This window comes from Pelodiscus sinensis, chromosome 16 (assembly GCF_052426305.1).
Source record: "Pelodiscus sinensis isolate ZL-2025 chromosome 16, ASM5242630v1, whole genome shotgun sequence".
Lineage (NCBI taxonomy): Eukaryota > Metazoa > Chordata > Testudines > Trionychidae > Pelodiscus > Pelodiscus sinensis.
The window spans coordinates 1,307-28,603 of NC_143067.1; the positions used below are offsets into that span (position 1 = coordinate 1,307).

The 27,297-nt window shown below is 49.3% G+C and overlaps 1 long non-coding RNA gene across 1 annotated transcript; it reads right to left on the reverse strand.

The window, feature by feature from the left end:
• Positions 1–16,352: 16,352 nt before the first annotated feature.
• Positions 16,353–26,684, reverse strand: LOC149523484 (uncharacterized). Its single transcript, XR_016346923.1, has 5 exons — positions 25,832–26,684; positions 25,393–25,531; positions 22,159–22,296; positions 17,385–18,944; positions 16,353–16,866 (listed from the first exon to the last, which is right to left on the reverse strand). It is a non-coding gene; the product is annotated as an uncharacterized LOC149523484 (long non-coding RNA).
• Positions 26,685–27,297: the final 613 nt, after the last annotated feature.

The window sequence follows — 27,297 nt, forward strand, 5'->3', positions numbered from 1 at the left end:
AAACCCTAAAGCCCAAACCCTAAAGCCCAAACCCTAAAGCCCAAACCCTAAAGCCCAAACCCTAAAGCCCAAACCCTAAAGCCCAAACCCTAAAGCCCAAACCCTAAAGCCCAAACCCTAAAGCCCAAACCCTAAAGCCCAAACCCTAAAGCCCAAACCCTAAAGCCCAAACCCTAAAGCCCAAACCCTAAAGCCCAAACCCTAAAGCCCAAACCCTAAAGCCCAAACCCTAAAGCCCAAACCCTAAAGCCCAAACCCTAAAGCCCAAACCCTAAAGCCCAAACCCTAAAGCCCAAACCCTAAAGCCCAAACCCTAAAGCCCAAACCCTAAAGCCCAAACCCTAAAGCCCAAACCCTAAAGCCCAAACCCTAAAGCCCAAACCCTAAAGCCCAAACCCTAAAGCCCAAACCCTAAAGCCCAAACCCTAAAGCCCAAACCCTAAAGCCCAAACCCTAAAGCCCAAACCCTAAAGCCCAAACCCTAAAGCCCAAACCCTAAAGCCCAAACCCTAAAGCCCAAACCCTAAAGCCCAAACCCTAAAGCCCAAACCCTAAAGCCCAAACCCTAAAGCCCAAACCCAGGCTCAGGTCTTTCCAGGCTACAGAAAATGACACCACAACAGGATTTCACATCAAGTTTATTTGGCAACAAAATTGCTTCCTTTTACAGCAACAGCTTACACATTTTGGACTGTGACCAATACTGGACAAGTCCTATGACATGAACAATAATAATGTTCCATTTTCAGAGTCTTACATGACATGGTGAACATACACTTCAAGCAATACCTTCTCATATCAAAACCTCTCCTCTACAATATCTTGGCCCGCATCTCTAGCCTTTGTGATCCAGAGTCGACCACGTGTCACCTGGCAAATGGCCGGCATGGTTCCTCCTTAGCACTGTCTTGTCAAAAAAGTTAAGTCAAAGACTGTCCGGGACAGTCCCAACCCTGGTGCAGTGCAGCGAAACAGCCGGAAGGCTGACAGTTTGAAAAAAAGTCAGCCTTGCGGCTGTTTGACTGCACTGCATCAGGGTTTATCATCACTGCAGTGATGATATACTTTATGACTTGGATGACAAAATGAGTCATCTCACCAAGACGCAAACTACACCTTACACTCTTAGAAATACAGCACTTACAATACATCAAATGATACAGCACTCCAATACATCAAATGATACAGCACTCCAATACATCAAATGATACAGCACTCCAATACACTTCAAATGCAGAACAATACATCAAATAATAAAACACTCCAAAACAAAAACACATACGGCACATTACAGTGCCCTCTCATTACTTTGATGGCTAGAACGCACAAAATAACCACCAACTTCATTAATTTTGGCTTTTTGGTACATGAACTTGACATATCTACCAGTTGGGACTGTGAAAATATTAACAATGCCAACTCAGAACTTTGGTACTAGCCATCAAGACAAGAGGACGCTGCAAATCACAAAGCAAGAAATACACAAACTCTACATCTTCCAAACAAAGGCACACCAAATTCTTCTCCGGACACGTAGAAATGTTCAGATCGCACCAAAGAGGAAGACTTCCTAGAGAAAGACAAAACAATTCTCACGGTTAATGCCTGTATGACAAACTCAAGCCACTTCCGCTTCCAAAAACACACATATACAGTGTAGTGCAAGTGAATTTCCCCAGTGACATGCACCCGGTGAAATACATTTCCCAAGCAAAATACACAGCACGCACAACCCCTGATCGGAACCATACTTAACTTGTAAATCTGAAAGCAAATCCTATGCAAACTCTACATCTTCCAAACCAGCAAAGACGCACCAAACTCTTCTCCGATAAGAGAGAAACCTTCAGATGGTACCAGTGGAGAACACTTCCTATGGAAATGAAAAACAATTCTTACAGTTAAGGCCTATACAACAAAACAAACCACCTCAGCTTGCAAAAGGCCTCTATATAATCTAGCACAGGTAAACTTCCCCAGTGACATGCACCTGGTGAAATACAACAAAAAACAAAACAAAACAAAACCCCGGATCAAGGACCGTACTTAACTTGAGAATCTGAAAGCAAATCTTCCAAACCGGCAAAGACGAGCCAAACTCTTCTTCGTTCGCAGAGAAATCTTCAGAGCGCACCGACACGGAACGCTTCCTATGGAAATGAAAAACAATTCTCACAGTTAAGGCGCACACGACAAACGCAAACTACCTCAGCTTCCAAAGCATGCATACACATTTCAAGGTAGCACAGGTGAATTTCCCCAAGTGACATGCACCCGGTGAACCGCATTGCTCAAGCGAAACGCAGAGCACGCGCAACAAAATCCAACCCCTGATCGAGAACCGTACTTAACTTGAGAATCGGAAAGCAAATCTTCCAAACCGGCAAAGACGAGCCAAACTCTTCTTCGTTCGCAGAGAAATCTTCAGAGCGCACCGACACGGAACGCTTCCTATGGAAATGAAAAACAATTCTCACAGTTAAGGCGCACACGACAAACACAAACTACCTCAGCTTCCAAAGCGTGCATATACATTTCAAGGTAGCACAGGTGAATTTCCCCAAGTGACATGCAGCCAGTGAACCGCATTGCTCAAGCGAAAAGCAGAGCACGTGCAACAAAATCCAACCGCCGATTGAGAACTGTACTTAACTTGAAATCGAATCTTCAAAAATGGCAAAGTCACATGGAACTCTTCTCCATTCACAGAGAAATCTTCTGATCACAACGATGGAGAACACTTCCTATTGAAATGAAAAAACAATTCTCACAGTTAAGGCACATATAACAAACACAAACCTTCGCTTCCAAAACACATGTGCTATGTTATGTATGTGAATTTCCCCAGTGACATGCACCCAGTGAAATACATTTCCCAAGCGAAACGCAGAACACGCACAACAAAACAAAACCCTGATCGGGACCGTACTTAACTTGCAAATCTGAAAGCGAATCCTATGCAAACTCTTCATCTTCCAAACCGACAAACACACGCCAAACTCGTCTCCGGTCATGGCGAAATCTTCACATCACACCAACGGGGAACGCTTCCTATGGAAATGAAAACCAATTCTCACGGTTAAGGCACGTACGACAAATGCAAACCTTCGCTTCCAAAAAACACGTGTGAATTTCCCCAGTGACGTGCGCCCGGTGAACCACATTTCCCAAGTGAAACACAGACGGCGCACGACAAACACCCCCCCCCCCGATCGATGGCTGTACTTAACTTGCAAATGTGAAATCGAATCCACTTCGTGACAGAAAAAAATTATTCCACTCACCAGCTACATCGCCGGTTCTCCAAATTAGATATCTTCTGGATGCAGAACCTACAACGATGACAAAAACTTAACATGACAAATGGCCTATGCACTAAAGACTATTGTAAGCCGGTTACATTTATGGAAATGGCATCTATTTCGACATGACTCTGTCCCATTCCCCCACAAACCCTTAAATAACTACATCGAGAATCGCACGTCACGAGACCCCTCGCCAAGCTAGTATCGCAACGCTCACCCCCCCACCACGCACGTTCCACACGGCCCTCATCGCCGTTATTCCTATGCTTCTGATAATACCAACGCATCTCCACGCCTACATGGCACGTCTGCGATCCGTTCGAAGAAAATTACAAAACTCGACACGTTTGATCGTACGTGACGACAACCGCGCTAACGACCCGACGACGGCACGCCGCCTTAGAAGGGATGACAGGCGTGGAAAAACAGCATCCGAGTTAATGTAATTAGCCGAGGACCCTTTCGCAATTAGCCCGCCTCACCTAACGCAGCAAAGGCCACGTTCCCTTGGTCGAGGCTGAGCTCAAAGCTCTAACTTAAGACTTACCTCACGGATGCCGCCGGTTATGCCGCTTCCGCTTGCGTCTACATTGCTGCAAACCACGTGGACCAAACGGGATGGACTTGCCGTGCCTCGTTCCCTCGACTCTGTGCTCGAATCCTCCTATGGCACATCGACAACAAATGCCGCATTAGCGCTAAAAGCGACGATGCTAAGTTATCGCTCTCCGTTTGCTAAAATAACCGATCCGATGCCCGAAAGACCCCTGACGCGTACGTATCTATGACAGAGACGCAACTCACTTCCTGAACGTAGCCCTCCGCATTTCCCACCCCGCTGGGGCCTCTCGCTAACTAGGACGCTCGCATCTGCTTCAGAAAACCACAACTGCGTATAGAACAAAAGACAGTGGTGACCGCTCGTGCAAACCCAGTGCATCTCTAGTGACATTGTTGCATAAATTGCTAGTTTTGTCCCCTGCAGGCTAGTTCAATTTGCCTCACGAAGAGAGTCACGCTTTCAGGCCAGGTCCAACTCTATTTTATTGTTAGCAAACAAGTTCGGCCGAGGAGCTCGGCGCTCAAAGCAAGGTCAACCTTGACCATCGCCTGAGCTGAAACTTTTATAGATTTCACATTCCTTCCGGTCAGCGTGTCGCAACGTGATCGGTCGCTGCAAATTTACTCAGTTCCCTGGCGGAAAGTTTAGCAGCTTCTAAGACATGCACAATCACCTAAATGATACATGCTGTTTCGAGCTTAAGCAATGGAGGGGAAGAAGCACACTTAGTTTTTACTACAACGTGCACATCGCTCTCTCGGGAGAAATACTCACTTCCTCCATATAACGACCCCCCCGCCCCCCATCCCTCTTGACAATAGCCACGTGTGACAGGACTTCCATTCCTAAACAATGAACCTCAGCCTCACAAATCCTTCGGACCGTCCGACTCTCGGAAAGACGCTTAACTTTGATGTTCCCTCCTGCTCTCGAGGTCTTCTTTTCCTTTGTCTACAGGCCATCGCTCTCGTATGTCGTCGTCCCTCGGTCGGTGACGTCTTCCCGGACGAATGAACAAATGGTCACGATCCTCCGTGGAACATGACGACCGGCATCCGCATCCGGTACCGTTCTTGCCCATGAGCAAACTTCAACCGCCTACTGCTTCATTAACAAAAGACATTTCTTTTACAAAGTACACTCCCCGTGCCCCGCTGCCGCACCCCCTCCCCCTCGATCGCTTCTGAGGACACGGAAAATGGCTACGCTTCTACATACTCCTGCTCGTCCTCCCTCTCTCGCTGCCACAGTAGCCCATCGTTAACTAAGATGCTCTCGTGCTCTGCAGAAAACCGACACCCAGAAGAGGATGAAAGAAAAAAGTAGCAGTGACCGATTATGCAAGCCCAGTGCAGTGTAACAGACAGGCAACTGAGAGTGGAGCATCTCTAGCTACAGATGGGTCACTGGCCCAGAAACACCCTTTCCTCCAGAGGAAATGCATGGTCCCTTCCTACAATGACCTTCCACCCGCATGCCTTTCCTACTCCCGTTAGCGACAGTCACCGTTTAGAGAGCTTCTGTACAAAAACGAGAAGACGCAACCGCAGGAATGCTTCTCGTCATCAAACCCTTTGGCAGATACTTAACTAGGACGATTTGACAGGCGTTTCCCCTCTCGATGTCTCGTTCCCCTCGGTCGTCGAGGACTCACAGACCTACGGCGCTACGAGAAAAATGCATAAAAATATTCACACGTCTTGAAAATGACAACACCGATCCGTACAAAATTGGACGATACTTGCAAATGCAAATAAAACCCAACTGCAAACCTGATTGCTAACTTCAGCTATATTTTTTCCCCTTTTCTTTCACGTTCAGTCATCTAAAGCCCCACGAGTACAATCAGTCAGAGAGAACTTGCATTACACATTACAGTAGTCTCAGAGCAGCCCCTGCCTAACCCAGCCAGAAAACTGCTATGCTTCTGCAGCAAACACTCTAGAAATCCTATCGATGCTAATGATGTGTGTTTTGCAGAATGGCTATCGGAAACAATTCCCTGTATCATCTTCCCACACACATTAAATACACTACAAATAACATAAAATGCAATTAAATCACAATACAAAAATGAGAACAGAAGAATGGTACTTTAACCAAAAATACAGCCCAGCATTACCCAATATCTACCCAATATCAACACTCACCATGATCGTAGGAGTACCTAGCTACACCTCCTCAAAGCAACCCAAAGCTGAATGACTCCCTGAGCCTAGATGCCCAGCTTAAATGCTACCATAAGCTCCGCCCCTCAATATCCCAGCATGCCTTGCAGGCCAAAGGAAGGTATAAATGCAGACTCATAGGCCACAGACTCCCTTTACTTCATTTCTACATTAGCAGCGGCAAGAGCAGCTGAAGCATTTATCATCTGTTCTCTTAACAAATACTACTCTCCACAGACTCAAACTCTGTGACCAGGTGAGGCTACAGTCACCCCCCTTTCTGCGGGCAAGGTTTTCCTTTTAGGAACCTGAAATAGGGTTTCTCAGGGCATACATAGCTACTGGGTGCTGAAATAGCTACTTTAGATGTACTGAAGAGGGTGTTTGAACTGGAGTATATGCAGAGTGTAGGAAACATTACTTGGCTGGTGCCAGAGAGAATACACGCTGCCTCATTCTCAAGCTAAAGGGGGGGGGGGTCGTTCCCTGTTATAGTGCCGGCCACCTGATACAAACAAGAAACCCACCATGCCCCCCAGAGCCAATATGATGGGCAAATGGCAACCTGTGAGAACTTGTACTCTGATGATGTGAGGTTCAGCACTGGCCAACGCTTCCTTTCAGGCTCCCTCCCCCCATCTCCTCTAGACCCCACTGCCTCCCCCAATACTTAATTTTCATACACAAAGGTCTCAGACCTCAATCCTGACACAAATTAGAACATGGGTGGCCAAGTATGGAGCAGCAGCTGCTAGGACAGTGCTCAGTTCTAAAGGCAACCCAGCCCTACACACACACACACCCACCCACCCACCCCAGCACCACTGGTAAAGGACAAAGGTAGCAATTACCTAGAAGCCATTCCATTTCAAATGTCCCATGGGCCCGAGACAGTGGAGGTAAACACAAAACCCCTCACCCCTTCCCACACCACAAAACCCTGCCCCAACCCACACACCTCAAAAATCTCACCCAGAGCCAGACCCCTTACTCTTGCCCAAACCCGAGACCCAGTCTGAGGAAACTGAGTGTACGTGGAGGACAACTAGCAACAGACACAGGACAAATTGAGTGAGCGTGAATTGGCCTGTTATTTTGAAATAACTATTCCCCAGAGCTGTGTCTAGACTGGCCAGTTTTTCTGGAAAAATCAGCCGCTTTTCCAGAAAAACTTGCCAGCTGTCTATACTGGCCGCTTGAATTTCCACAAAAGCACTGACTTTCTACTGTAAAAAATCAGTGCTTCTTGCAGCAATACTATTCTGCTCCCTTTTGAGCAAAAGGGCCAGTGAAGACAGCTCAGATTTGTTTTCCGCAAAAGAGCCCCAAACACGAAAATGGCAATTGGGGCTTTTTTGCAGAAAAGCGCATCTAGATTGGGACAGATGCTTTTCCGCAAAAGCACTTTTTGCATAAAAGCATTCTTGCCAATCTAGATGTTCTGTTCTGAAAATGCCTTTAACGGAAAATTTTTCCATTAAAAGCATTTCCGGACAATCATGTCAGTCTAGACGTAGCCTAAAGGTGCATCTAGACTGGCAAGATTTTGCACAAAAGTGGCCGCTTTTGCACAAAATCTTGGCAGCTGTCTAAACTGGCTGCGAGAATTTGCACAAGAACACTGACGATCTACTATAAGATTGTCCATGTTCTTGCACAAGAACAGTGATGCTCCCGCTTGGGAAAAAGCCCTCTTGTGCCAATGTACACAATTTAGACACAGCCTTAGAGAATTGTGCCCGCAATACCGCAAATGGCCACCGAGTGTCACTGTGGAGGCGCTGCAGAATTATACGTGCATTACCTGCAATGACCACCGAGTGTCACTGTGGAGGCGCTGCAGAATTATACGTGCATTACCGCCGATGACCACCGACTGTCACTGTGGAGGCGCTGCAGAATTATACGTGCATTACCGCCGATGACCACCGAGTGTCACTGTGGAGGCACTACAGAATTACACGTGCGTGACCACCGAGTGTCACTGTTGCTCTGCTAAGGGCAGGTATTTCGGAATGGGGCATTTCTACCCTAATAATATTTCCTGTTTTAAATTGACATGGATTCAGTGTATATGCTCAGATGATCTTATTTCCCAATAAAAAAGATTGTTATTTCAATGTAAGGCTTGTGCTGTATAACAAAGTAAGGACTCCCCACAGTCACTCAAAATGGAGTCCCAGGAAGCACTGGAGAGTAACTAACAGCACGTCTATAAGACATCACTTTAGAAAAGTGGTAACGTGAGCATCCAGAGGGGAAGCCCGTTATTTTGAACGTATTTCAGAATAACAGGCTTCTTATTTTTTGTGACATGAGAGTTTATTGTTCCAGAATAATGCCATTGTTGAAATTGCTATTTCTAGATTGTCGCTATTTACAAATAGCTCCTTCCTAGGGCCATTAAAGTAATTATGCTCTAGTGTTTCCTGGGGCTCTAAATCAAGGTAGCACATCCTGCCTCAGCGTAACTACAAGGCTTCTCTGTAATGGGGAAATGCTATTTCAAAATAGCATATTCTAAAACATCTATTTCAGAATATAACTTGCCAAAATAACTGTGTAGTGTAGACATACTTTGAGTCAAAGTAGCATGTCCTTACTAAGGGCGCCTACCTCTCACAAATTTTGATGCTTCCCTGTTGTGGGAACACACTATTTTGAAAAATATTTTCAAATACTTTATTTGAAAATACCCAAAATACTTTAATTCCCCAGTGTGAACATAGCAGTGCAGTGTAGCTGTAATGTTTGGCTATTTCCATATACCCAAGAATCCCAAAATATCAATCCCTCATCTTCACAGCAAACTTGGTTTTTTTTTATTCATTATTCCAAAGTCCCTGTAAATATCATTCTATGAGGCGAAAGGGACGTTTTCTTAGAGCACCTTATTTTGAAATTTGGCATCACGTAGATGGCGCCAAATGATGAAATAAGCCATTTTGAAATAGCATTGAGATTGAGCTATACAAATTGTGTATTTTAATTGTGTATCTTATTTCAAGTACTCTGTAGAACTCTGAGACTCTCTTTACCCCTCCTTCACCCTCAAAGGTTCTCCCTCCACCCACTTTCCTCTCCCAGATTCTTTCCCCAGCCCCTCTCCAGTTACTTTGTTTTTTGGAAACAAACTGGGTGTGTTTTTTATTTGGGGTCAATGTCAGTTTTATTGTCTCTGCAGGGGAGCAGGGGGAGGATTAAGAGAGGAAAGGCAAAGAGGGGCAAGGTACAGGCCCCTAGTGGGGAGGTCCTGGGGAGCGTGTCACTGGGGTCCTTGTGAGAAACTTTCCCTCAGGGCCTCCCCGATGTACACCCCCACCTGATGAGCCTCCTGGATGGCAGCTGTGCGCAGCTGTTCAAAGGGCCTGCTGACCTGGCCTGCCCTTGCTCCCCCCCCCCCCCTGCCCTCTGCCCAGGAGGAACACCTCCCCCTTCGGATCACAAATATTGTGGAGCGCAGAACACTGGCCACAACTTGGGGGAATGTTCCATTCCCCAACATCCAGCCGGGTGACAAGACATCTCAACCTATGGGGGGAGGAATAGCTCACTGGTTTGAGCATTGATCTGCTAAACCCAGGATTGTAAATTCAATCCTTGAGGACGCCATTTAGGGATTTGGGGCAAATCTGTCAGGGATAGTACTTGGTCCTGCCACGAGGGCAGGGGACTGGATTCAGTGACCTATCAAGGTCCGTTCCAGGTCTATGAGATTAATATAAATAAATATATGGAGCTATAAATAGGTATAGCTCCATATATTTACCTCACCTTGAGACACCCTCCACTACAGGGTGGGCCCGGCCAAGCCGGGAATTGAAGCATTCCTTGCTAGGGTCAAGGTGTCCGGTGTAAAGCTTCGTGAGCCAGGGCAACAGAGTGTAGGTCACATCCCCCACAATGCACAGTTGCATGTACACATCCCCCACCCTGATGATGAGGTCAGCGAATAAACTGCCTGCCTCCAGCTTCTGGAAGACTCTGGAGTCACAGAAGATGTAAGCGTCACGTGTCTTCCTCGACCAGCCTAAGAAAATGTCGGTAAACTGCCCACGGTGGTTGAGAGGGCCTGTGGGACCATGGAGAAGTAACCTCGTGGTTTATATACATAGATGCCTGGTAGTCGGCGTAGTCGGCGCTTGGGCAGGGATGTGGGTGCAATCAATAATATCACTACCACACGGTTCCGTGTTGCTGAGGTGGATGGTGTCGATGGCCCACATGTGACATAGTGCAGGTGCTGTCTACTTTGTAACCCAGTGTTCCCTCCTGGCTGTGTTATGATGTGTGATTCCCAATGAGTCACTCCTCATGTGTATTGGCCCCAGACACCTAAGTCTCAGCCTGAGCAGATAACAAGGCTGTTCCCAGAGGGTGAGACAAAAGAAGAGAGGCGGGGTCGGCCATCAGGCTGGAGGGGGTAGGGCCTGGGAGTTGAGTTAGTCTTGGCTGGGCTAGGTGGAGTGAGGATGTTTTAGACCAAGAAAGGGAGTGAAGCCCCTTCCCCTTGAGAGGAATAAAGCTGTCTGTCCTCGCTCCTGTGTTAACATCTCTCTTATGCTATGCTGTGTCGCTGAGAAGAAATAAACTCTTTAACTCTACTGGCTGGCCAAGAGACACATCTGGCTGTGGATGGGGGTGCAGGGTTGGGGGCTCCCCAACACACCATCACACCACACCACCTATAGCAGGAGACCAACAAACAGAGAATCACTGGGGTGCCTGAGCCCTGTGCAGGTCCCCCAGCCCACCTCTTCCCTGCCCACACATATCAGGAGCCACCCCCTACGTAGCCTATCCCTGGCAGGGCTGTGTGAGGGTGGGACTGAAAAATTGCCTGGGAAAGGGGCTTCTCCATCACCCGCAACCACCCTTTCCCTAGGATTCCCCATTCCAGCACTTCACACACCCCTTCCGGGACCTTAGCTGGAGAGCGCCACGCCTGCATGACGTGGGCCCTGACGGTCGACTTTTCCACACCAAACTGATTCCCGACACATCGGTAGCTGTCCGGCGTGGTGACTTTCCACACGGCAATGGTGACCCGCTTCTCCAGAGGGGAATGTGGGTCACATGCGTGTCCCGTCGTGTGAGCGCACGGGAGAGCCAGGAACACAGCTCCAGGAAGGTCTCCTTCCTCGTGCAGAAATTCTGGAGCCGCTGTTGGTCATCCCAGAGCTCCATGTCAAGCCGGTCCCACCAGTCAGAACTAGTCTCCAGCGCAAGAAGTGGCAGTGCACAGTGTAGTGCAGCTGGAAGAGCTGCACTCCCAGACAATCAGCTGGTGGTTGCGTTCCTGCATGGCCAGGACGGCAGCCTGTAGAAACTGCAGCACGATAGCTAAGGGCCATCAAGTGCCCAGAGGCAGCTCTAGCTCCACGACTGGCAAGCTGAGGTGTCCACAAAGGGTCAGTCAGAGCTAAGGCTTTGCTGTCCCTCCAGGGAAAGGAGAAGCACCCGAGAAATGGTTGTACAGGGGAGGGGGGGGGGTGTCCTTTGCTACCTTCAGAGGGTCCCTTATCCCGCTTCTCTAACACAGGACCTAGGCCCATCCCTGAGGCAGATGGTGTGGGCAGAGGGGGGTGGGATCAAGCCCACCATTCTGTGCTCCCCAGACAAATCCCTGCCCTATCCCTGAGTTCACTGGAGATCCCACTCTGTCTCCCTGCCTTCAATGGGTCCCTTCTCCTGCCTTCCTAATGTGGGAGCCAGCTCCATCCCTGGGGGGGGGTCTATGTTGGCTGTTTGGCCGCTCCCAGGGTGGGTGGGATGGGCCCACGAGCCTGCCCTGCCAGGTGAAAGGGTCTCAGATAGCATCAAGCAGCAGCTCCCAGAAGTAATTGCTGACCCGAAGCCCTGCCTGAAGTGGTTCTGAGTGGCCTTAAATGCAATTCTGCATCCAATCAGTGTGGAGCTTTAGTTTGAAATCGCTAAGTGCTTTTTGAAATAAGCCTGCAGTTTAAACATACCCTAAGGGTATGTCTTCACCGCAAGTTTCGTTCGGAGAAAGCTATTCTGGAAGATATCTTCTGGAAAAGCTGATTTTGGAAATAGCACATCTACATTAGGGGAGCTTATCTCAGACTAATTTTGAGGCGTCCCGGTAGTGTGGACGCTCTATCTCGATTTAGCGCCCCAGGATGCACTGGAAAGGACTAACTTTAGAATGAGGTGCTATTTTGACATAGCAGCAGTGGAGCGTTCACTCGCTCACCCGCTGCTGAAAAAGCTTTTTCAGAAGAGGCGTTTTTCCGACACTGGTACATCTCATTCCCTGAGGAATAAGCCCTCCGTTGTTTCAATTTTCTTTTGAAATAACGCAATTGCTGTGTGGATGCTACTGTTGTTCTGCCAGAATAATGTCCCTTATTCCAGAAAAATGGTACAGTGTAGACACACCCTTAGGGTATGTCTACACTGCAGCACTAATTGGAACTAACTTAATTCAAATTACTTAATTCGAACTAAGCTAATTCAAATTAGTGCATCTAGACCTAAAAACTAATTCGAATTAGCATTTTGCTAATTCGAAATAGCGTATCCACATTGAGTGGACCCTGAACCGAAGTTAAGGCTGGCCAGAACCAGTGCCTGCAGGGCATCAGGTTAGGACTTAGAGTGTGGAGCTGCTAGCCGAGGGTTCTGCTTAAAGGAACCCGACCCCCACCCCGGACAGACAGTTCTCAGGGTTCCCCACTTGCTTGTCTACCTCAATGAGGGACAGCAAAGCAGTCCTGTCTTGGAGGCACATCAAAGCACTTGGCCATCAGCCCGGCTGCACTTGCCGCAGGCTGCCATCCAAGGGGATCAATTGGGAGGCTGTCAGGATCCAGGAGACCCTGCAGGAGAGCTTCCACCCCGAGGAGCCCACAGAGCCACCCCAGTCCTCCCCATCGGGGGCTCATGCCCCATTCCTCCCTAACCTCCTTCCACTTACCCTTCCTGATTTAAAAAATAAATGACACGTGTGTTGTTAAATAAAGAGAGTTTATATTTTTGAAAACTGAGGGGTGGGGATTAACCTCTGGGGAGACTGGGAAAAGGTGGTGGGAGAGAGGGTGGGAGACGGGAGGTGGAAACCTGGGAGGAGGGAGCTGGAAGGGGGAAGCCAGGAGAAGAAGGAGGAGGGGAAGTATAAAACTATGGTACACCATATCTTCAATACTGTGTACAGATGTGGTCTCCTCACCTCAAAAAAGATATTTTGGCTTTGGAAAGGGTTCAGAAAAGGGCAACTACAATGATTAGGGGTTTGGAACAGGTCCCATATGAAGAAAGGCTAAAGAGACTGGGACTTTTCAGCTTAGAAAAGAGGAGACTGAGGGGGATATGATAGACGTCTATAAAATCATGAGTGGTATGGAGAGGGTGAATAAAGAAAAGTTCTTCATTAGTTCTCATAATAGAAGGACTAGAGGACACCAAATGAAATGAATGCACAGCAGGCTTAAAACTAATAAGCGAAAGTAGTTCTTCTCACAGCACATAGTCAACCTGTGGAACTCCTTGCCGCAGGAGGCTGTGAAGGCTAGAACTATAACAGAGTTTAACGAGAAGTTATATAAATTCAGGGAGGATGGGTCCATGGAGTAGGAACCATGTCCCTGGCCTCTGTTTGTGGAAGGCTGGAGATGGATGGCACAAGACAAATCGTTTGCGCATTGTCTTAGGTCCATCCCCTCCGGGTACCTGGTGCTGTCCTCTGTCGGCAGACAAGCTACTTAGCTAGATGGACCTTTGGTCTGACCCAGTATGGCCGTTTTTATGTTCTAAGCTCAGGGCCGGGAATCTCACTGGACCAACTTGATTTTCATGAAAACCTGCTCATGGGCTCACATGTGACCTTTGGTGGCCAGGCTGGCAGCTATCCTGCCCTAGATGGCCATATTCCTGTGCCTAGTGTGGAGATCGTGGATGTTGGAGGCCTCCCCTGAACCTTGATGAGGTCCACGATCTCCGCACTAGATCAGGCAGGCGCCCGCCTCTTGCAGCCCCGGGCAGGCTCCTGGGAGCCATCAGCCTGGTCCTGGGAAGAGGCGGAGGGCTGGGTGGCAGCCAGTGGCTGGCTCATGCCGTGCCAGGTGCAGGGTCTGCTGGCTGGGTGCTGGCAGGATTGCAACTGGCACAAGCACTGTAGCCAGACCGTGGCCCTTTAAGGGCTCCGGGGCCGGGAGGGGGGCAGAAAAGTTTCCCTGGTTTGGCCCAGAGTGGCCACCAGGGCAACCTGGGAAGGGCTAGCCTCCAACTAGTTCGAATTAAGTAGATACACAGCCCTTAATTCGAACTACTTAATTCGAACTAGGTAAACCTCACGCTACGAGGAGTAACGCCTAGTTCAAATTAAGCATTCCGCTAGTTCGATTTAAATTCAAACTAGCGGTTTGTATGTATAGCCGCTATTAAAGTTAATTCCAACTAATGGCTGTTTGTTCGAATTAACTTTGTAGTGGAGACACACCCTTAGAGATTTGTGCCTGTCTATCAGCAAATGGCCGCCGATGGTGCGTCTAAACTACACACCGTTTTCAACAGAGGCCTTTTCTAAAGTATTTTTCGAAAAAGCCTCTGTTGAAAAAGCTTCTAGATTAATTTTTTTGCTCCGCATCATGCTATCAGCTTTTTCGAAAAAGAGCGTCCAGACTGCCGGATGCTCTTTCAAATAAAAAAAAAAGGCACCCAGAAGTGCTTCTGGCAGGGCATGGGGGCAACCTTTATTTCCAGGTGTTGCTGCATGCCCTTTGCAGAGATGTGTGCTTAAAGGGATCCCCCGGACAGCCGTTTCTCTGCTCCTGCTTTTGGCTTGCCTACCTCCTGGAGGGAAAGCAAAGCTGCTGCAGTGCTTGCTCTGGTTGCCCTGCTTCCTCGGACACCACAGCAGTTTATTTTCAGGTTCAGGGTTTTTTTCTGCTTTTCACTGTGTTGGGGAGAATTCACAGACATTTGCGTCGGGTGGTCAGGCCAGGCATGCAATGCCCGCATCTTCCGGAACTCATACCTGTACCGCAGCCTGCAGGCTGGGTCATTCTTTCTGGAGTGAAACTATGCAGTCAGGGATGTTCAGATACCTACATGCATTGTGACTGACACGGCGAACCCCCTTATGACCTGGCTCATGAAGCCATTCACTGGACACCTGGATGCGAGCAGGGACCTCTTTAACTCTCGCCTGAATCGGGCTTGCTTGGAGGTAGAGTGCGCCTTTGGCCGTCTGAAGGGCAGGTTTATATGCCTTCTCGCTCAGCTGGACATGGGGGAACACAACATCCCTGATGTGGTTGCTGCGTGCTGCACAACCTAGTGGAGAGAAAAGAGGCGGCCTTCCTCCCAGCGTGGGGGACACAAGCTGCTGTGGAGGGGAGGCACTTTGAGCAGCCCCGGACAGCTGCCATCTGGCAAGCCCTCCAGCTGGGATTGCGCATTCAGGAAGCCCTGAGGGAGTGATTCTCCCAAGAAACCCAATGAGTTTCCCCAGGGCCTTCCAAATGTGGGATTGCCCCATGCCTCCAGTGCCTTCCCCCCCCCGTCCAAAGCCCCTCCCAGCCCCACATTCACACTGAGAACAGAGACAGGCTGTGACAGACCGGGCCGGGTCTGGTTACAGCTGACGGCGTCCGCTCTGGGTGAATTGCTCAAACTAGGGGCTCCTTACAGTCCCCAGACTGGTGACCTTCCCAAACAGGCCACAAACCAGTCCCAAAAATAAATTGTTTGTTAACAAAGTAAAGTGCTTCCCTTACTGACTCTCACAGGTAGGAAGGGGGATGTCAAGCTGGAAGGGAGGAGGGAGGCTCAGGGCTGAGGGTGCCACCTGGATGACGAGCCCCTGCCACCCTCGCTGCGGAGGCCTGCTTGGAGATGGCTGCGCGTGCGGGCTGGGGCTGGGCAGGAGGTGCGGCTGTACCTGAGTCTGGGATGGCAGTGGGTGAAGGAGCGTCGGAGGGTGAGTGGAGGGGTGGGGGAGCTGGTGGGGGGGGGAGGGCAGGCTGAGCAGGAGGAGCAGGAACAGACACAGGACCGGGGAAGGCTATGGCCTCCCGGATAGCAGTGCAAATAGCAGTGCGCTGTGTTGAGGAAATCTCGCTCCCCTGGGGTACAGAGTCCCCAGAAGGGTCCGAGGCTGGAGGTCAAAGCAGTGAGGCAGGAGAGAAATCCAAAAGGAAAATTTTATTATGCATGCAGGCTGACAGCTACCAGAGTGAGAGCAGCAGCAGCCCTGAGAGAGAGTTTCCGGGATCCTTTATACAGTGTGTTCAGACAGTTTAGTTGTTGATTGTTTTCTTTAACATATCAAAGTCTCAGCAGAAGTACTCTGAGACGTTTCTGGTCACACCAGCTGTGCTAGAAGTAAGTTTTATAGTACAAAGGCACATGAGAACCTGAGTGAGGAGTCTACAAGGCAAACTGTGACAAAGATAAGAGTTTACACGACAATTTGTGACAGACTAGGAGTCTCCATGAAGTTGAGATAGGCATTGTAAGGGTCTTGATTAGAGTTAAGATGATTTCTCTCTGTTACAGGGAGAGGGGCCTGGAAAACTTTTAACCCTTACAGCAGTTTTCTGTTAGAGAGTTTTGATTTCCTGCACAGTCCCTCCTTAGACACAATTGGAGTTTTTCTCCCACAGCTGCTGCACAAACTCGTCCAGCAAGCGACTGCACCTCTCTGTCTCTGCCTGCATCCTCTGATTACAGGACTCCTGCATCCCTTGCAAGGCCGAGATGTGCTGGCGCACCAGGTCCAAATACGTGCGCCAGTGCCGATGGGTTCCCTGCAGCCGTCTGGGAGGTGGGAGAGGTGTGGCCCCCCCCACCCTCCTGGACAGCTGGGCTGGATGTGGAGGACAAGAGGGAAAAGTCATCAGTCATGCATGCTCACACTTTCCCTGAGAGACAGCATGCCCTCCTCAGCAGTCAGTGCCTGTCCTCTAGGATCAGCAGATGCTCATGTGGTCTCAGCAAGGAGTGGTATGCCCTGAGCAGCAGCCACAGCCTCCCTGAAGCCCAGACAGTGTGCAGGCCACCATCCTGCCCCCCTCCCCATGGCCAAGCAGCACAGACAAGTGCCAGGCCACAGTTGGGGTTCCCGCAGGTTGCTAAGAAGCCTGAAGCTGTGTGGCAATTCCCAGGGTCCCAAACCCCTGCCTGTACCTGGCATCAGTGTCTGTAGGAGCAGGTGGTTCCTCGCAGCCATGCGGGTGCAGGGGTAAGACGTCCCTCCCTGAGGTCAGCCATGTGTGTGTCCCCCTCCCCCCAGGATGTGATCAGCATGACATGTCACAGTACTGCACCATCCGCTTTGCTCCCGCCTCCCCTGCCCTGTGTGTGTTGGACCCTCACAGCACTCACCTGATGTTCCCTCCCCGGTGCCCAAAGTTGTCTGGGCAGGAACAATAGAGATGAAAGGTCTGGCAGGAGTGTCCACCAGGGCTTCTACCCGGAGGCCTTTATTTTCGACAAAAAATCTTCCCCGCGTCCACACTTCCCTTTTTTTGACAGATCTCTGTCAAAAATAGTGTTATTCCTCGTAAAACGTAAAATGAGATTTACCGCTGTCAACAAAACCGCCGCATTCTGTTGATTTACTGTCAACAGAACGCGGCGGCTGTCTAGACGCAGGTACAGATTTTTCGAACAATCCCTGTAGTCTAGACACACCCCGAGTGTCAGAGTTGCTCCATTACAGAATTGTGCATGCATTGCCAAAAGTGGCCATCGAGTGTCACTGTTGCTCTGTTGCAGCATTTTTACGCTAGGCAGTTAGGAGTTATGAAATAACAGGCTAATGACTCCTGTTTGTGATGAGGAATAACCCTCATGTAGAAATTGTTATTTTGAAATGTCTTCAGTATATATGCTCAGCTGTTCTTATTTAGAAATAACTACTCCCCAGAGTCATTCAAAGTAATTACTCCCCAGTGCTTCCTGAGACTCTAAATCAATGTAGTACGTCAACATTAGGGGAGCCTGACTCAGACTAATTTCAAGGCTTCCCTGTAGTTTGGATGTTCTATTTCAAAGTAGTTAGCTTATTCTGACATAAGTGTGCAGTGTAGACATTGTTCAAAATAATTTTAAAAGATTCAAGGTATAACTGCCTAACTAAGTACTGAAGGAAAACTGCAAATTTCCATTTGCTCTTAGTCTGCATTGCGCTAGCTGGCTGCCAGCCCTTGTGATGGGCTCAAGGCTTTAGTCTCTGCCACAAGTCAGCCATTCTTTCATGAATCCAATGCCACTGAGAACTGAAAAGAGAATGAGAGGAGACTTGTAAACTCGACCACCACTAGTGGTCAAAACACAGACATAAACATGTGCATCACCTAACTGCTGGTCACTGGAGACCCCTTCTTTATTCCTCTCCAGCCTATCCAGGTCCTAAAATGCTCATAATTTATAAGAAACTATGACCATCTCCACTTCACCACACCCTCAGTCCACTATACCCACACCCTACCCAGAATACTCTGGTCCTCTGAGCGACGTGATGATTGAGCAAGCAACTGGAGAACAATGTGATGATGTCCGGTGATTACACGGACAGATGCTCTGTAGTTTGTCGTCCCTCCCTCCACATCGCTGTATTTGAAGGGCAGCGACCCACGTGCAGCTACTTACGGAGAGGAAAGGACAATCCCAGACAATTACCAGCCACAGGCAGAGCTCTGCCTTCCCCAGGATCCGTCCCATGGAAATCACAAGCATCTCTCTGCACGCAAGGAGGCACCTCGCTGCACAGACACTGGCTGAAGATAATTTCACAAAACATACACCAGCTCCTACACTGTCACAAGAGAGCTCCTCAGCTCCACTGTCAATAGTAACAACAGGTGACTCAGACTCACTTCAGGCACATGCCCCTCATCTAGCTGGATCTCCAGAGTGACTCCGATTGCCTACAGCAGGCCTCTGCAAAAACAGCAAATAACCCATGGAAGAAGTATCACTGCCAAAAATGCTACAGCTGCATGAGACCGTCCAGTACCTGCCTCTCTCTCCAACCCTTTCTACAACATGGCTGTTCCGCTACAAGACACAGACTGAACACCAACGGGTCAGTTGGCTGTAGCTCCCCACTGACATCAGGATTATGCCAAGAGACCCACTCATCTTCCATGCGCTCGAGTCCAAGCCAGTAAGAATGCAAACACACCTCACATGCCGCTTCCTCTCTTTTTTCTGTTGTGTTGGCTAACACGGATTCATATGCTCTGGTGTTGCCCAAACGTCCAGTTTTGTGAGACCCCTTTTTAACTCATTCCTACCAGCTTTGGATTAGGGATGTTAAAGACGAGTCTATCCCCATAAGCAAATGCTTATGGGATAGTTGTCTGTTGACTAGTCAGCTAGTCGATTCCCCACACCTTGCTGCCTCTCTGAGATTGAAGTACTCCTTCCCCCCTGCCCCAGCTTTCTAAGTGGCAGCACTGCATGGCTGAGCTGGGGATCAGCTCTGCGGCAGCTGCCCCTTTGAAAAGCCACCTCCACACGTTTAAAGGGGCAGCCATGGACCCCGGGGTCAGCTGAGAACTCCCCAGCTGATCCCCAGCTCTGCGTAACATTTCCCCAGCTGGCCCCAGGTTCCACACGGCATGACCTGGGGCTCCTCATGGCATGCAGCACGGCATGGAGCCTGGGGTCAGTGGGGGACTCAGAGTCCCCAGCTGAACCCAAGCTCCACTACTTTGAAATGCACAAGAGTCCCTGCTGGGCTCTTGTACTTTTCAAAGGAGGAATGGGGAAGTGCCTATCAACTTTGATTTAGCCACTATTTATCCCTTTAGTCTCTCCTTTTTCAAGAACATTTGTGAGACGTTTAATAGCAGTGGTCCAAATGCAGATCCCAAAAGCATAACACTCATTCCTACTCTCCCCGTCATAGCCACCAGGCTGCTGGTCAGTCCTCGTGGTTAAGGGGTTATCCTAGCCAGATATTTGGTCAGCCAACAACAATGCAGGTAGGGATTTCAAACTGGGAACAAAGCAATTTTTAACTTTTTCCTCCTCTGTCTGAGGCAGAGTGGGTTCTTCCAGGTAACAGGGAGCTGCGAGGCTGTCTCGCTCTCTCTAAGAAAAGTCTTTTCACAATATGTAAGTAGGGCAAAGTTTAATTAATCTATCAGGTTTTTAATTGTTTTATGGTTTAGGAATTTCAAATTGATGTTAAAAGTGTTTTTTTTTCTCTTTTGTAATGAAGCTTTCTAACCCACAGAATTGTCTCTGGCTACGTCTAGACTGGCATGATTTTCCAGAAATGGTTTTAACGGAAAAGTTTTCCGTTAAAAGCATTTTCGGAAAAGCGCGTCTAGATTGGCACGGACGCTTTTTCGCAAAAGCGTTTTTTGCGGAAAAGCATCCATGCCAATCTAGACGTGCTTTTCCGCAAAAAAGCCCTGATCGCCATTTTCGTGATCGGGGCTTTTTTGCGGAAAACAAAGCTGAGCTGTCTATACTGGCCCTTTTGCGCAAAAGTTTTGTGCAAAAGGACTTTTGCCCGAATGGGAGCAGCATAGTTTTCCGCAAGAACACTGACAATCTTACATGAGATCGTCAGTGCTTTTCCGGAAAAGCAAGCGGCCAGTGTAGACAGCTGGCAAGTTATTCTGGAAAAGCGGCTGATTTTCCGGAATAAGTGGCCAGTATAGACACAGCCTCTGAGTATACAAATTGGTGGCCCTTGCCATCTAGCTACCTTAACTATACTTGCAATGGTAGTATTGTTTTGATAATAAAAAGTTTGTTTTCTTTTCTAATTAACCTGCTATAGGTTTATTTTGGTGTCCTAGTTTTATCTGTAAGCTCTCTGTCTGACTGGCTGGGAGTCAGCTAGCACAGACTGCAGCTTGTTTTTCTCTTTTCTTTTTCAAGCTCTGAGGGGAAAAAGAGCTTGAGGTACCCCTGAGGTTTTAGGGAGGAGGTTTCCCAAGTGATCTCATCCCTAGTTTTCTTGGACTACTTGGGTGATGGCAGTGGATATTCCCTAAAATTTGGGTTTTAGGATTTTGGGGGGAAGTTTTTGTACCAAAGCCTGGAGAGATCAGGTTTTGGGGTACTTTTGCAGGCCCCTGCTCCTGCATTTGTTGTGCCACAGTGGGTTACTCCCCCCCATCTTTTACGGGGAGAACCCAGCAATGTTTTTATGAGGATCTAACAATACTTCAACTGCTTGAATGTCCGTCCATTTGTTATAAAGAACGAGAGGGGCGGGGTGATTTAAGCATAATAAAGTCCATGCCCCAAAGGCAAAGCCGCATCAGCTCAAACTCTGTTGCATTTAAGAACTGCCTCTGGAGTTAGGACATGGGCTTTAAGCACACCTCATGTATGAAATCCAGGGTTTCAAACTCAGGAGGGGGGCTACTGCCCTCCTACCCCATTTCTCTACCCAATTCTACACCCATAGGACCAAGGGCACCTACCCCCCTCAAACAATGGTGCCCTTGGCCTTATGGGTGGAGAAAGGGCAGGGTTAGGAGTGCACATTGCTATGGGCTGGGGGTGTTAAAAGGAAGAGAAAGGAGGGGTAGAGGGATCCACTGGATGGACGGGTGAACTGGAAGGATCAAGAGCGTGTTGGGCTGGGGGCCATTAGGAAGGAAGAGGAGGGTGGGTGAGGGGGTCCTTATGTGTTGAAAGATGAATGGGGAGAAGGTAGGGTGAGGGTTGAGGTGAGCTGGGAGGTGGCTTTGACGGACCGGGCCAGGTCTTGGCACAGCTGAGGGCGTCCGCTCAGGGCGAATTGCTCAAAACTCAGGGCTCCTTACAGCCCCAGACGGGAAGCCTTTCCCAAATAGGCCATAAACCGGTCACACTGAGTGCTTTAGCTGCCAATCTGGCCAGCCAGAAGCCTCACGAGCAAAACCCCTCAGACACCCCAGCTCTCCCTGTACCACAATTAGCCCCGGGCCTGCACACAGGTGAGGGGGTTGTAGAACCCAATCTCACCTTCCCCGAACGGGTCTTTCTGGTCCCAAAGAACCAGCCACAAATCCCCGGTCACTTTACACTCTGGATCTTACCCACAAGATCACGCTGGGCCAATCCTTTAGAATCTGAAATCTAAAGGTTTATTAATAGAAGAAAGAAAAGTATGAGAGTAAGGTTGTTAAGGCAAATACATTACATGCACCAGTCACCGAGTTCTCGATGCAGGCTCTCAGCAGAGATGTTATAACTGCTATCTTAAAGGTCTCTGGTGTTCATCCTATGTCAGGATGGGTCAGCAATCCTCCTCGGCTCTCTGTTCCTTGCAAGGCTGCATCTAGGATCAGTAGCAGAATTGAAGACAAGATGGAGTCCGCCTCATGGCACTTGTATATCTCCCCGGTACCTTCCAAGTGGAGCAGGTCACATGGTCGAATGACTTAGCTCTGTTTCATATGTCAGCAGCCATTTTGCCCTGGCTGGGTTGCATGTTCCCAGACACAGTCCTCAGGTGTGTATTGGGCACCTTGAGAGCCATTATCCCTGGACCAGTGCTAATTAGCATACTCATTCAACGGACAATCCTCCTTTACAACAGGCAGTGCAGGCCAATATCAGCACAGACACCATATTCATAACTCCACACACAGATATCATACAAGTACATGAGTAGCATATACAGAATCAGTAGAACATGACTTTCATTTGACATCTCGCATGGCCCCCTTTGTATAGACTTTGGGGCAAACACCTCCCCCCAATTGGTGCAGCAGTGATCTGGCTGCTCCCCTTAAAATCCACTAACGTGACACCCAGACAAAAGACCACAGCCTCTGCTTTCCTCTGAGGCCACTCCCTACCACCCACTGCTCGGACTTAAGGACAAAAGCAATTGTGTAACTGTTTAACTTCAAAAAGATCTCACCAAATGTAGTGATTGGGCAACAAAATAGCAAATGAAATTTGATGTGGATAAGTATAAAGTAACGCACATTGGAAAAAATAACCCCAACTATACATACCATATGATGAGGGCTAATTTAGCTACAACTAATCAGGAAAGATATCTTGGAGTTATCGTGGATAGTTCTCTGAAAATGCAGTATGCGGTCAAAAAAGCAAATAGGATGCTAGTAATTATTAAAAAAGGGATAGAAAATAAGATGAAGACTATCTTAATGCCCCTATATAAAACTTCTGTACAAAGTGTTCAAGATGAGGGCGTACTATATGTGGTCTCCTCACCTCAAAAAAGATACTGTACTTTGGCATTAGAAAAGGTTCAGAAAAGGGCAACTAAAATGAAGTATAAAACTATGGTACACCATATCTTCAGTACTGTGTACAGATGTGGTCTCCTCACCTCAAAAAAGATATTTTGGCTTTGGAAAGGGTTCAGAAAAGGGCAACTACAATGATTAGGGGTTTGGAACAGGTCCCATATGAGGAGAGGCTAAAGAGACTAGGACTTTTCAGCTTAGAAAAGAGGAGACTGAGGGGGATATGACAGAGGTCTATAAAATCATGAGTGGTGTGGAGAAGGTGAATATAGAAAAGTTCTTTACTTGTTCCCATAATATAAGAACTAGAGGACACCAAATGAAATGAATGGGTAGCAGGCTTAAAACTAATAAGCGAAAGTAGTTCTTCTCACAGCACATAGTCAACCTGTGGAACTCCTTGCCAGAGGATGCTGTGAAGGCTAGGACTATAACAGAGTTTTAAAACAAACTAGATAAATTCATGGAGGTTACGTCCATAAAAGGCTATTAGCCTGGGGGAAGGAAGAAATGGTGCCCCTGGCCTCTCTTTGTCAAAGGCTGGAGATGGATAGCAGGAGACAAATTGCTTGATCATTGTCTTCGGTCCACCCCCTCTGGGGCATCTGGCACTGGCCACTGTTGGCAGACAGGCTACTGGGCTAGATGGCCTTTTGGTCTGACCCAGTATAGCCATTCTTATGTTCTTATCAGTATCAGAAGTGCACCGATGGATACGGAGCACGTAGCTCCGCGGGATCTGGTGCTTCAGGGGCGAAGACTTAAAAGCCAGCTCCCCACGTGCACAGGCTCTCACCTCCCCCCAGCCCTTGCTGACTCTAATACAGAGACAGCAAGGGGGAGGGAAGCGTGTGTAGTTGTCAGGATTAACCGATAAGCCCAGGCTTATCAGTTAATCGTATACACAACTATACGCTAACATCCCATTCACCGACTGTCACTGTTAGCATTTCTGTAACGGACTAAGTGCACTGCCGGGAGCAGGTACGCCTTGAGAGGCCTCCAAGCTTACCCAGTACATGGAGAGACCTTTTCTCAAAGGCCCAGCTTCTGATGGGTTTGGTCCTCCTTCTGGGATGCCACCGGATGTGCTGGGATTTCACTGAGACTACTTGCTCCACTAGCCTTGCCTGCCTCTCCCTGTTTTGCTGACTTAGGCTCTCTGGCCTCTGGGAGCCCACGCAGGTTGGGACGCACCAAGTGTAGAAACACAGAGTCTGCAAACAGCTCTCTACGGTAAGGCTTAGCTAGAAAATCGTCCAGCACTCAATTGCAGTTCCCCTCCGGAAAGTACACCCAAAATAATATTATCTGACGAGGGAGAGAAATCACTACAATGTAAGCTCATACGTTTGCCCATCCCCTCAATGAGGAGTAACATACGCACAACTTCTCCCGCTCCCCTCCTGCTGTTAGAAATTACATAAACTACATTTGTTTTATTAAAATCTAGCTTTTACAGTTGAGAGATTGCTGTTGTTTATCAAAACAAAATAAAGCACGCATACCGTGTATGGGTGTAGGCATGGATGGAGGAAGGGCAGCGTTAGGACTGCAGGTTGCCATGGGATGTGGGTGTAGAAAGGAAGAGAAGGGGGGTGGGACCCAATGGATGGGAGCATGGATTGGAAGGGTCTGGAGTGTGGGATGGCATGGGATGGGGGCTTCTGAGCAGGAAGAGGAGAGTGATTGAGGGAGTCCTTACCTGCGGAAGGAGGGCTGGGGGGAAGGTAGTGATGGGGGTCACATGGCAGGTGGGATGGGATTGTGGGGGGAGGGACTGTGGGTTGGGAAGGGAAGAAACAGGGCTGAAGGGTCCTATAGAGGGGGGAAAGGTAGGGATAGGGATAGAGTGTGGGATGGGGAGTGTTCTAGGGAGGAAAAAGAGGGGCTGATGGAAACATGAATGGAGGGATGCTCTGAGGGTGCAGGTTGCTCTGAGTCTGTGGAGAGAAGAAGGGAAACTGACGGACACCAGGAATACGGGGTATGGGATAGGGAAGAGCACTGGTGGGGGTGCACGTTCTGTGAGGGGGAAGTTGAAATGTACTGACGGAGTGGAACCTCCGTTCGGACTCGCTGTCTAAGCGAACATGACATCCCTTCCTAGATCGGAGTACATAAGCCGAGAGATTTCCAGACCCGACATTTACCTCCCTGTCAACGATGGCTGCTCCGCTCCCAGCCGGACGGTTCTCGCCTCGCTTCGACCAAGCTCCTGAGCTCCCTGTTCTCGTTTCTGTTCCATCCCCAGACGGGAGGACACCAGGAGGGTTGACTTCTTATCGCTCGCTACCGAACACAGCAGAGGGGAAAAAACGAACAAACAACTTAGCTTTTCAGTCCGCAAGGACGCGGCATCGCTTCTCCTCCCACCATCCCAGCGCAGCCTCCCACCGTCGGCCACCACCTCCCGCTGCCACTCCAGGAACGGGGAGTGAACGGAGGCCTTGAATCTCTATCCACGCTCTGTTGAACCGCCTACTGCCCCTTCACCAGTCCCCAAGCCACCAGGCTCCGTGCCCCAGCAGGAAGCTCTCTGCCTCAGAAGAAACATACTGCCAGGACGCTTGAAGATTTCAAAGCACGCACCTCTTACTCACACAGAGCCATGGGAAGGCCGAACGCTGAGGACCCTTCCCGTGTTCCGAGAATCACGTCCAGGCAGCTCAAGTCCATCTCGGACGCTATCTTCTCAGCCCACGGCCCCGCACTGATTCCTCTGCAAGGGTGGCCGAAAAAGCCCAGCGTGAGCTCTCACTCACTAAGGTCTGTGGCTGTGGGAATTCTATCCTTTAGCCCTTTCCCCCCGTCTCGCCTATGTATCGGGCCCTCTACAAGAACACTGAGTCAGTCAGCCATGACGCACCACCGCTCTCCCTTGCGCGACTGGCGTACCTGCAGAATTCCCGTTGGCTCCTGAGCCCTTAACCCTTGAAGATGCTCACCTGGAATGCCTGCAACTGTGCTGTACAAGGACACGGCAGAAGCAGAGCAAGGACAAAGACACAGACAGAAACAGACAGACAGAACGTATTGGCCAATACGAGAGAGCAACAAGATGGAAACACATAAGAGGCAGTCAGAAACCTTACCACCAAGCGTCTTCCTCCTCGAGCCAAGCGTCTGCTGAGAAGGACACCGTGTTCCAGAGAAACCAGCACCCCTGACAAACGGGAGCCCTGTTTCTCCCACTACCAAGGAAGCACCTCGGGAACCTCCGCTCGGACTCGCTGTCTAAGCAAACGTGACTTCCCTTCCTAGACCCGAGTGGGCCGTAAGCCAAGAGATTTCCAGACCCGACACTTATCTCCCGGTAAGCGATGGCTGCTCCGCTCCCAGCCGGACGGTTCTCGCCTCGCTTCGACCAAGCTCCCGAGCTCCCTGTTCTCGTTTCTGTTCCATCCCCAGACGGGAGGACACCGGGAGGGTTGACTTCTTATCGCTCGCTACCGAACACAGCAGAGGGGAAAAAACAAACAAACAACTTAGCGTTTCAGTCCGCAAGGACGCGGCATCGCTTCTCCTCCCACCATCGCACCGCAGCCTCCCACCATCGGCCACCCCCTCCCGCTGCCACTCCAGGAACGCGGAGAGAACGGAGGCCTTGAATCTCTATCCACGCTCTGTTGAACCGCCTACTGCCCCTTCACCAGTCCCCAAGCCACCAGGCTCCGTGCCCCAGCAGGAAGCTCTCTGCCTCAGAAGAAACATACTGCCAGGACGCTTGAAGATTTCAAAGCACGCACCTCTTACTCACACAGAGCCATGGGAAGGCCGAACGCTGAGGACCCTTCCCGTGTTCCGAGAATCACGTCCAGGCAGCTCAAGTCCATCTCGGACGCTATCTTCTCAGCCCACGGCCACGCACTGATTCCTCTGCAAGGGTGGCCGAAAAAGCCCAGCGTGAGCTCTCACTCACTAAGGTCTGTGGCTGTGGGAATTCTATCCTTTAGCCCTTTCCCCCCGTCTCGCCTATGTATCGGGCCCTCTACAAGAAAACTGAGTCAGTCAGCCATGACGCACCACCGCTCTCCCTTGCGCGACTGGCGTACCTG